Source organism: Mercenaria mercenaria, unplaced genomic scaffold (assembly GCF_021730395.1).
Source record: "Mercenaria mercenaria strain notata unplaced genomic scaffold, MADL_Memer_1 contig_1800, whole genome shotgun sequence".
NCBI classification, from domain to species: Eukaryota; Metazoa; Mollusca; class Bivalvia; order Venerida; family Veneridae; genus Mercenaria; species Mercenaria mercenaria.
In genome coordinates, this window is record NW_026459807.1 from 1 (window position 1) to 11662 (window position 11662).

Sequence of the window (11662 nt, forward strand, 5' to 3'; positions counted from 1 at the left end):
CAACAAAGCGCACATTTATTTGTCTACCACTTCTTGCTAGTGCGGACATTAGCGGAAGGGGGGTGGGGATACACGAGAGCAATACTAGAATTACTTGATAAACAAGAGGTCGTCGAACACGAAATGCCCCCCTTGATGCATTCAGTACTTGCACAAGGAACAGAAATTATTTGCTCACTGTAAACAGAAGTTCTACTGTTCTGGTTCAATGTGACATTGACCTTTGAACTATTGACCTCAAAATCAACAGGGGTCATCTCCTGGTCATGATCAACCTCCCTATCAAGTTAAGTGATCCTAGACCCAAGTGTTCTGAAGGTTTCGTCTGAAAAGGGTTTAAATTTTCCGGGTCAATGTGACCTTGACCTTTAGCCTACAGATCTCAAAATCTATAGGGGTCATCTACAGGTCATGACCTAACTCCCTATCAAGTTTCATGATCCTAGGCCTAAGCATTCTCAAGTTTTTGTCTGGAAATGGTTTAAATGTTCCGGGTCACTGTACACTTGACCTTTGACCTACTGACCTTAAAATCAATAGGGGTCATCTGCTGGTCATGATGAACCTCACTATCATCTTTCATGACCCTTGGCCCAAGCGTTCTCAAGAAATCGTCCAGAAACTGTTTTAACTGTTCCCAGCCAATCTGACCTTGAACTTTGACCAAATGACCTCAAAATCAATAGGAGTCATCTGCTGGTCATGATCAATCTCCCTGTCAATTGTCCTGATCCTAGGCCCAAGAGTTCTTGAGTTATTGCCCAGAAACCATTTTACTGTTCCTGGTCACTGTTACCTTGAACTTTGACCTACTGACCTCAAAATCAATAGAGGTCATTTGTTGGTCATGACCAACCTCCCTATCAACTTTCATGATCCTAGACCCAAGCAATCTTGAGTTATCGTCCGGAAACCGTTTAAATGTTCCGGGTCACTGTGACCTTGAACATTGACATACTGATCTCAAAATCAAAAGGAGTCATCTGTTGGTCATGACTAACCTTCCTATCAACTTTCATGATCCTAGGCCAAAGCGTTCTTGAGTTATCATCCGGAAACCGTTTAAATGTTCAGGGTCACTGTGACCTTGACCTTTGACATACAGATCTCAAAATCAATAGGGGTCATCTGCAGGTGATGACCAACCTTTCTATAAACTTTCATGATCCTAGGCCCAAGCGTTATTGAGTTATCATCCGGAAACGGATTGGTCTACATACAGACCGACCGACCGACCGACATCTGCAAAACAATATACCCCTCCTTCTTCGAAGGGGGGCATAATAACTATAGGCATCTCTCAATACTACATTTAACATGTTAAACGGCGCAATTTTGGGGTCTCTGTGCAAAATTAAGGACGTTGACTTCGTTTTACTTGTCAATCACTTGTCAAAGTGGGTTCAAAACTTCGTTTTCGGCATAGAATTCTTCACGTGAGGAAAATCGATAGTGCGAGTCAATGCCTGAAATAATTCTTAGGGTTTCCTTTATCAGTCCAAGCTGCGAAAGCCGTCATATGACCTTAATTGTGCAGGCGTGACCCTAAATCTAATGAAACAAAACAAAACATGTGCAATGTGTAAACTGCTGTAAATAATGCTTTTTGCTTTTCATTTTTTACAATAGATATTTTATATTTTGCACAGATTTAAATATCCTTCGATATAAAAACATGTCCATCTCTACGAGTCAGTCGAATACATACTCGACTTGTAACGCAAGCAGAGCTATAAATGGAATAGAAACACCAGATCCTGAAATTGACAACATTGATACTAATTTATGTAAGGCGTGTAGTATAGCTCAGATGAATGGATCAGTGCACGCGTGGTGGCAAGTGGACCTAGGTAGACCATTTCTGATAGAGGCTTTTAGAATTTTCGGCAGACCAAGTAAGTGTCTCCATTCATGTTTCTTTCAATCAAGAAATAAACACCTCATATTCTGGTTTTAGAAAATAAAGGAACAACATGTTATATGGATTTGAAATTGTTACGAATTTTGAGATATCAGTAAACGTTTGGATTTGTATACACATGTATCTTTACAATGTATTCAGAACTGCTTTAAAAACTTGTTGACGTCCAGCAAAAACAATTGTGAATATTTAGAAAGAAAATAAACATAACACTGTAACGTTTTATTTTTCGTTTAATTTTGAAATCATTCATGCGTTAAATTGGAGAAGATAACTAAGAGTCTATTTCATGATTTCCAGTCTGCGAACATTCTATCTGACGGATAGATAGATATATCGAAAAATACAGGCGGAAAATACGCCGTTATTGTTTGATTTTATGCCACCATCGAAAAGTGTGTTCTTCAAGTCGTAAGCGCTCGCCGGGTTTGCGTTAATAAACACACGTATATTAAATATTCATTTTACAAAAGAAATATTCGCTGCTCAGCGAAAGTCCTTATTTCCAATTAAATATAAATGCCTATCAAATACATCTACTCATTCTATCAAAACAATGTAACGAACACTTGGTCTGTGTACCTGAAGCTTGTCTTGAAACACAACACGATTATGCCAGTTCTAACATTTTTATTTTACTACGAAGAGCAATGCACAGTTAGTTACAAATGTTCAGTCTAATTTCTAGATATAATCAAAGTTCAATGAGACTTTTAAAACAGTTCTGTTAACAACTCTTTAAACATAAGTTCTTAATTATAAATGTACCTCGGCCTAGCTCTTGGCAAAGCTTATGAAGTTTCAGCTCATGAGAGCGGGACGACATGTCCCTTGCCCGTCACCACCTGGGCAGATCACAGAGTATATTGAGTTTATAAAGGATTATACAGGAAAACACAGCAGACACATTATTTCACTTCCTGTCTACCTGGTAATTAAACTTGGATATTAACGGATGTTCTACACCCTGAAGCTACTGTACAGTTGACAAGTTTTGTCTGACTTTTGAAATGTACATCAAAATCTTAATTATCCGAAAGAAATACCAAAATAAAAAGTTATAAACCTAGGTATTACATTACAACAATTAACCTGGTGTAACAGTACGATTTTCCCCAGTCAGTTTTTCCCCGGGGAAAAACAACCGGTTGATTTCTTCCCAGGGGTAAAAAACAACTGGTTGATTCTTTCCCCGGGTAAAACTCAACTGGTTCGTTTCCCGATAGTTTTTGTGCATAAACAAGGGAGATAAAAACACCTGGTTGTTTCCCCCCCCCCCCCCCTGGTTGTCCCCCCCCCCCATTTTCTGTACATTTACGCTCCCCCTGGTTTTTTTCCCTCCTACTAAGTTTCTGTGCATAAACAAGGGAGAAAGAAACAACCAGTTGGTTTCATCTCCCCCTGGTTGTTTTTATCCACTAGTTTTTGTGCATAAACAAGGGAGGAAAAGCCAACTAATTGATTTTTTTCTCCCCCCACCCCCTGATTGTTTTTCTCCACTAGTGTTTGTGCATAAACAAGGGAAAAAAGCCAGTTGGGTGATTTTTCTCCCCCACCACTCTCCTGGTTAGTTTCCCCTTCTCCCCCACCACTCTCCTGGTTAGTTTCCCCCTATACTTTTTCGTTTTACAAAAAATAACAAAAAAAACAAACAAAAAAACAGGGTGATAAAAAACAAGCCAGTTTTTTTTTCAGACGCTTGCTTAGTTTTTGTTCCCGTAATTTTTGTATATAAAGGAAAAACAAACCAACCAGTTGGTTTTTTTCTCCTCCCTGGTTAGTTGTTCCCACCTCAGCTTTTACACACGAACCAAAAAGGAAAGACTGACTAGTTGGTCCTTTCACCCTAGTATGAATACATCTACATGCCAGAAAAATAATACATGCTGAAGGGGGAAGAAACTGACTGAATAATACATTGTGAATATGGAAGAAAATGTCTAAATGCGGTTCTAAATCTTTCCACCCTGTACGTATGTATGCATCTACATGTCTGAATAATACACATTGAAGGGGGAAGAAACAGAGCAGTTGGATCTCCACCCCCCCGCCCCCCCCCCTCCCCCCTCCTCCATTATGTATGTATCTGCATGTGTGAATAATACAAAAAGAAGAGGGAGAACTGTCTAGTTGGTTTCAAATCTTTCCACCCTAGTATGTAAGTATATGCATATCTGTACAATTCACAGTGAATTGGATGAAACTAGTCAGTTGGTCCTTTCCCCACTGTGAAGGGGGAAGAAACTGACTATTTGGTTCTTTTGCCCTAGCGTGTATGTACAATGTATCTACATGTCTGAATAATACACTGAAACATGATGGGGGAAGAAACTGATTGGTTGGTTCTTTCCCCCCTAGTATGTATGTGTCTACATGTGTGAATAATAGGAGGTGAAGGGGGAAGAAAATGACTAGCTGGTTACCCCCCCCCCCCCCCCCCCCCCATCCCCTCTAGTATGTATGTGTCTACATGTTTGAGTAATAGGATGTGAAGGGGGAAGAAACTGACTGGTTGTTCTTTCCCCCCTAATATCTATGTGTCTGCATGTGTCAGTAATAGGCGGTGAAGGGGTAAGAAACTGACTGGTTGGTTCTTTCCCCCTAGTATGTATATGTCTGCATATATGAATAATAGACGGTGAAGGTGGAAGAAGGGAAGAAACTAACTGGTTGGTTTTTATCCCTAGTATTCATGTGTCAACATGTTTGAGTAATAGGCGGTGAAGCGGGAAGAATATGACTGGTTGGTTCTTTCCCCCCTAGTATGTATGTGTCTACATGTGTGAATAATAGGCGGTGAATGGGAAAGAAACTGACTGGTTGTCCCCCCCCCCCCCCACCCCTTAGTATGTATGTGTCTACATGTTTGAGTAATAGGCGGTGAAGGGGAAAGAAACTGACAGATTGGTTTCTTCCCCGCCCCTCCCCCCCTGCCCCAGTACGTATGTGTCTATATGTGTGAATAATAGGTGGTGAAGGGGTATGAAAATGACTGTTTTTCCCCCCTAATATATATATGTCTGCATATATATGTTCTGTCCCCTTAGAATGTATGTGTCTACATGTGTAAATAATAGGAGGTGAAGGGGGAAGAAACTGACTGGTTGGTTTCTTCCTGCCCCCACCCTAGTACGTATGTGTCTATTTGTGTGAATAATAGGTGGTGAAAGGGTAAGAAAATGACTGGTTGGTTTTTCCCCCCTAATATATATATGTCTACGTGTTTGAGTAATAGTCGGTGAAGGGGAAAGAAACTGACTGGTTGGCTCTTTCCCCTCTCGAATGTATGTGTCTACATATGTGAATAATAGAAGGTGAAGGTGGAAGAAAATGACTGGTTGGTTCTTTTCCCCTAGTACGTTTGTGTCTACATGTGTGTATACTAGATGGTGAAGGGGGAAGAAAATGACTAGTTGGTCCCCAGCCTAGTATGTTTGTGTCTACATGTTTGAGTAATAGGATGTGATGGGGGAAGAAACTGACTGGTTGTTCTCCGCCCCCCCCCCCCCGGCCGGCGGTGGAGGGGTAAGAAACTGACTGGTTGGTTCTTTCCCCCCTAGTATGTATATGTCTGCATGTGTGAATAATAGAGGGGGAAGAAGGGAAGAAACTAACTGGTTGGTTATTACCCCTATTATTCATGTGTCAACATGTTTGAGTAATAGGCGGTGAAGGGGGAAGAATATGACTGGTTGGTTTTTTCCCCCCTAGTATGTTTGTGTCTACATGTGTGAATAATAGGCGGTGAATAGGAAAGAAACTGACTGGTTGTTTCCCCCCACCCTTAGTATGTATGTGCCTACATGTTTGAGTAATAGGCGGTGAAGGGGAAAGAAACTGACTGGTTGGTTTCTTTCCCCCCTAGTACGTATGTTTCTATATGTGTGAATAATAGGTGGTGAAGGGGTAAGAAACTGACTGGTTGGTTCTTTCCCCACTAGTATATGTATGTGTCTAAAAGTGTGAATAAACGGAGGTGAAGGGGGAAGAAACTGACTGGTTGGTTCTTTCCCCATTAGTACGTATGTGTCTACATGTGTGGATAAGAGGTGGTGAAGGAGTGTCTACATTTTGAGTAATAGGCGGTGAAGGGGGAAGAATAGCCTGGCTCCCTGGCTGCATGGTTATTTTCATAGAAATACTGGAAACATTTTGTAAGAAAATTTACGCCTCTAAAATAGCACAATTTTATCTGATGGCTGAACCATACAGCCTGGTGAAAGTTGGCCAGTGTAACCCTAGATTGTCCCTGTAAACTGTTAACTACTGAGAACCTTATCAATTGTGAGGCAATTAACTATCAAATGTAATGACACGTTCTCCTTACCAATTTGATAAGGGTCATTTGAGAAAACATCAGATGTTGTTATTTTCTAGAAGAGTATGATACTGAGCCCATTCATGATTCAACAGTTTACTAGTAAATGTAAGAGTGAAATATTGTATGTGGATAATTATTTGGAGGTAACATTAACTCAGGATCTTTTTTATTATAAATTTTTAGGTTTTATTAAATGTTAAATATGAAAACTCTAACTACAGAAAGTGTTTACTGTTGTGGTAAAATTAACCCTTACATCAAAAAAGTTCAAGTGTATTTTATGTAGAGAAATGAAAGAAAACAGAAAAGAAAGACAGCGCTTGTTTCATGGTCAAGAAAAAAACAGACTTGTACTGGTACATAATTGAGCGATTTTTGGGTTATTAATGAACTAATGGCAATACACTGGCAACATACAACAGCTGATAATAAACGACCAATGCACTAGCAATAGGAGGGAATTCAGACAAACCAGTGTCAAGTCAGTGTATTTCAAGATTGATGTCAGATTTACCTGACAAAAACTGGTATCTAGTTTCTGGTATAAAACTGACAAAAACAGGGTAACAAACTGACAATATCTTGGTTACAACCTTTGAATTTTCAGTGTATTACCCTATGACATTTAGACTATTACCAGAATTGTTCAGTTATTGCCAGATATCTGACATCACTCTGGAAATACAATGACATTATATTGGTTTGTCCAAAATCCCTCCTATTGCTAGTGTATTGGTCGTTTATTATCAGCTGTTCCGTGTTGTCAGTGTATTACCATACTTTCTTCAGTTAAATGCCAGTTTTGCAGTCTGTCTATTGTCATATGTGTCTTAAATTGCGTTAATAAAGTGTACTGAAATTAAAAATATTTCATTCATGCATGATTTAATAGTGTTTTGCATATAGTGTGTTTTAGTTACTTGTCAGTTTAATGCCAGATTATTGTATGCTGTTACCAGGTCTGGTACTACACTGATAATAAACTCAATACACACTGTGATAACTGGTGATAACAGAGTAACAAGCTGGAAATTAGCTGGTAAAAAATCAAATGCAACTGGGGCAATTTCAAAAGTTAAGTTGCCAGTTGGTCAACAGAATAAAACATAATTTCCTTTTAAATATTCTTTTACAACATGCTATTGGTTTGGTCTTACTTGTTCATATTTTAAAACTTTTCATTATAGCTTCATCCATTTCATCATTAAAAGTGAAGTTTAAAATTATTTAATTCTTTATCTAAAGATCATAAATCCTCTGATAAATATGTAAAAGCACATTTCTGTTGTCTGATAAGCCAATACAAGCTGAGGGCAGGCCATAAATCGGTAAATTAGGTGCGGCTCATTAAATGATGGTTAGCACATGAAACCCTTAGGTAACACGTCACAGTAATAGCAGCTGATTGTCACTGAAAGAAATTAATGGGAATTTGTCTCACAAATTTGTGAGACACTGGAAGCCAACTTTCACCAGTCCCTATGTTCGGAGCCAGGGGCAATAAAAAATCTCAATGTAGAAACAACCTTCTGGAGTTACTTCCCTCTTAATGAAGAAAACTGATATATGTAAATAAGAACAAACACAGGGACGGGAGCCAGTCTAGGGAAAGAAACTTACTGGTTGGTTCTCTCCCCCTCCTCCAATGTATGTATGTGTCTACATGTGTGAAGGGGGAAGAAACTGACTGGTTTTGGTTCTTTTCCCCCTAGTATGTATGTGTCTGCATGTGTGAATAATAAACGTTGAAGGGGGAAGAAAATGACTGGTTGGTTCTTTCCCTCTAGTGTGTATGTATCTATATGTGTGAGTTATAGGCGGTGAAGGGGGAAGAAACTGACTGGTTGGTTCTTTCCCCCTAGTGTGTATGTATCTACATATGTGAACAAGCAAATTCGATGAATTGGTATCCCCCGCCGAAAGGGTTTGTGGTGAGGAATGGCAAAAAAATATATCCGGCAAAAAGTTAAGGATGTTAATAAGAAGCAAATAATTTCATTTGTCAAAATCAATTTAACAGAAAACAAATGTTTAATTAAAGAGTACATAATAAATGTATGATACTTTGATCCTGACTAAAGAATTTATTTTGAATGGGATATGCTTACTGTAATAAGCTTAGCTTTTAAAATTAAATGCAGTTAATTGAAATATGAGCCTGAAGTTTAACTGGAACGAAATATTGTCTTTGAGTGGTTTGGCACCAGGTGTTGTTGTTTAACATGTACATTTGAACTTAAAAAAACAGATGTCCTTATGAGAACACTGGTAAGATATCTTGAACATGACTGAGGGCAAGGTTTGTGCAGTCACAACTTAACATGTTGAAGGTTTGAACATTTAAAAAAAAAAAAAAAAGGAATGGAAATATATATATGTATATATATTTATTTTTTAAGGGTGTGGGGGTGCGGGGGAACGGGAGAGGAAACAAAATTTCACATGTTGATTATAAATATTGATGGAAAATTAAAAATGAAAAACAAGAGGGTCATGATGACCCTGGATCGCTCACCAGAGTAATATGAGCTACATGTTTCTAATGTCAAATTGATGATTTTTAGAAATTTTTTGGAAGATTTTCCGATGTACAATCAAGTAACCCCTGGGGCGGGGCGAATTTTACCCCGGGGGTCATGATTTGAACAAAATTTGTAGAAGTCTACTAGGAAATGTTACATATCAAATATGTAAGATCTAGGCCTTCTGGTTTATTTTTAGCAAATTTATGAAGATTTCCCTATGTACAATCAAGTAACCCCAGGGGCTGGGTCAATTTGACCCTGGGGGGTCAAGATTCGAACCAATTTGGTAGAGGTCCACTAGGCAATGCTACATGTCAAATATCTAAGCTCTAGGCCTTCTGGTTTATTTTTAGAAAATTTTGAAGATTTTTCTATGTACAATCAAGTAACCCCATGGGGCGGGGTCAATTTGACCCTGGGGGTCATGATTTTAACAAATTTTGTAGAAGTCTACTAGGCAATGCTACAAATCAAATATCTAAGATCTAGGCCTTCTAGTTTATTTTTAGAAATTTTTTGAAGATTTTCCTAGGAAAAAAACAAGTGACCCCTGGAGCGGGGTCAATTTTGACCCAGGGGTCATGATTTGAAAAAATTTTGTAGAGGTCCACAAGGCAATGCTACATGTGAAATATCTAAGCTCTAGGTCTTCTGGTTTATTTTTAGAAAATTTTTAATGATTTTCCTAAGTAAAATCAAGTGACCCCTGGGGCGGGGTCAATTTTGACCCCAGGGTTCATGATTTGTACAAATTTTGTAGAGGTCCACTAGGCAATACTACATGTGAAATATCTAAGCTCTAGACCTTCTGGTTTATTTTTAGAAAATTTTGAAGATTTTTCTATGTACAATGAAGTAACCCCATGGGGCGGGGTCATTTTGACCCTGGGGGGTCATGATTTGAACAAATTTTGTAGAAGTCTATTAGGCAATGCTACATGTCAAATACCTAAGATCTAGGCCTTCTGGTTTATTTTTAGAAAATTTTTGAAGATTTTCCTATGTAAAATCAAGTGACCCCTCGGGCGGGGTCAATTTTGACCCTGGGGTCATGATTTGAACAAATTTTGTAGAGGTCTACTAGGCAATGCTACATGTGAAATACTTAAGCTCTAGGCCTTCTGGTTTATTTTTAGAAATTTTTTGAAGATTTTCCTATGTAAAATCAAGTGACCCATGGGGCGGGGTCAATTTTGACCCCGGGGTCATGATTTGAACAACTTTAGTAGAGGTCCACTAGGCAATGCTACAAGTCAAATATCTAAGCTCTAGGGCTTCTGGTTTTTGAGAAGAAGATTTTTAAAGATTTTCCTATGTAAAATCAAGTGACCCCTGGGGCGGGGTCAATTTTGACCCCGGGGCCCCGGGTGACCAAGGCAAGTGGGCGACCAGGTGTGGGTGCGCAACTTTGCATGTTTATAATAAATGTTCACAGAAAAGATTGAAAGAAATTTAATGAAATTCTGCCAAATGGCAAGTTTGTTATGTACAAATATGTGGATTTTTAGACAATTAAAGGGGTATAACTCTGCAGTTACAAAAGAAATCCATACGAAATTGTGTGTGCACAACCACATTATAGTGCTCTAAATTCTGTTAAAGTTTCATAGTTCAAGGTCAAATATATCAAAAGTTATGATGCAGAAATTGCCATATTTATAGTACCCTATATAGTTAACACTAGAAACTTCTAAGGGCCATAACTCTGGTGTTACTTGGGCAATCTGACTGAAACTTGACGGGCCGCAAGAACTCATAGTGGTGAACATGTATATGAAGTTTTAAATAAATATTCCCAACCATTTCCTAGATATGGCTCCGGACGGACGGACGGACGGACGGACGGAAGGACGGATGGACGGACGGACGGACGGACGGAAAGACGGACGGAAGGACGGACGGACGGACGGACAACGCCAAAACTATATCCCTCCGACTTTCGTCGGGGGATAATGATAGGCGATGACGGGAGAAGAAAATGACTGGCTGAATAATACACAGTGCAGGGGGAAGAAACTGTCTAGTTGGTCCTTACCCCCTGTTGTGTATGTATCAGCATGTATGAATAACAGGCGGTGAAGGGGGAAGAAACTGACTGATTGGTTCTTTCCCCCTAGTACGCATGTATCTACCTTTCTAAATAACATACATTAAAGGTGCGAGGAAACTGACTTGTTGGTTCCTTTCCCCCTACTATGTACATACCTGAATGATTTGCTGGTTCTTTCTCCACTAGTATTTTTAGGTCTAACATGTTGCCCTTAATTTAGCATTTTTGTTGATCAGTCTGTCTGATGAGATTGCTATAGCTAACATATTTTCATTTCTGTGTAGAAAAAAAGGGCGTAAAACTATCCAGTGGGGAAGAACTAACCATGGATCGAGGGCGAGGGGACATCTGGTTGCTTTTTTCTCCATTTATGTACAGGGGTGGGGGTTAAAAACACATAGTAGGGAGAAAAGACTCACTGGTTAGTTTCTTCTCCCTTCAACTAGGTGGGATGTGTGGGGAGGGGAATAACCTGGGGGACCAACTAGTTACTTTTTTTCTCCCCTTAAACTAGGGTAGAGAAAAAAAACCTACTGATATTTTTTGCTTCCTTTTCGTGTTCAAACATATTTTCGTTTTTGTAGACAAAAAGTGTGGAGAAAAAACCCAACCGGCTGGTTTTCCATTTTTGTGTAATCACTTTTGTGTACAAAAATGAATGGGGGGAACCCAACCAGGGGGGGGGGGGGGGGGGGGGGGGAACAACTGGTTGATTTTTTTACCCGGGGAAAAAACTGAATGGGAGAAAAACTGGGCTGTTACAAGGGGATGAAAATCAGGATTATTTGCAAAATATTCGTTTAAATACAGGTTATGTGGTACAGAGTCAGCATATAGAAGCGTAT